The following is a 284-nucleotide window of genomic DNA, read 5'->3' on the forward strand; positions in this document are numbered from 1 at the left end:
GATTTTACAATCCACTATGTTCTAGAGAAATAATAAACTATTAGCCACTTTAAAAAACAAAGTATATAAGAGCGCCCACTTACTCAAAGAAGGAAAAATCATTATCTTCTTCTTAATTAATCACGTAAAATTAAAAAACCATAATTATCTTTGTTACTTATGTAATTAACAATCCACCATTTTTCAAGGAAACAATGAGTTTCAAAGAATTTGACTTCAAAAAAAATCATCTTCATCTTCTCACCCAATCATGAAAATCAACACCAACACAATGGATTGGCATA

Source organism: Cibotium barometz, chromosome 53, assembly GCF_041138505.1.
Source record: "Cibotium barometz isolate CiBa-2024 chromosome 53, ASM4113850v1, whole genome shotgun sequence".
In the NCBI taxonomy this organism is placed as follows: domain Eukaryota; kingdom Viridiplantae; phylum Streptophyta; class Polypodiopsida; order Cyatheales; family Cibotiaceae; genus Cibotium; species Cibotium barometz.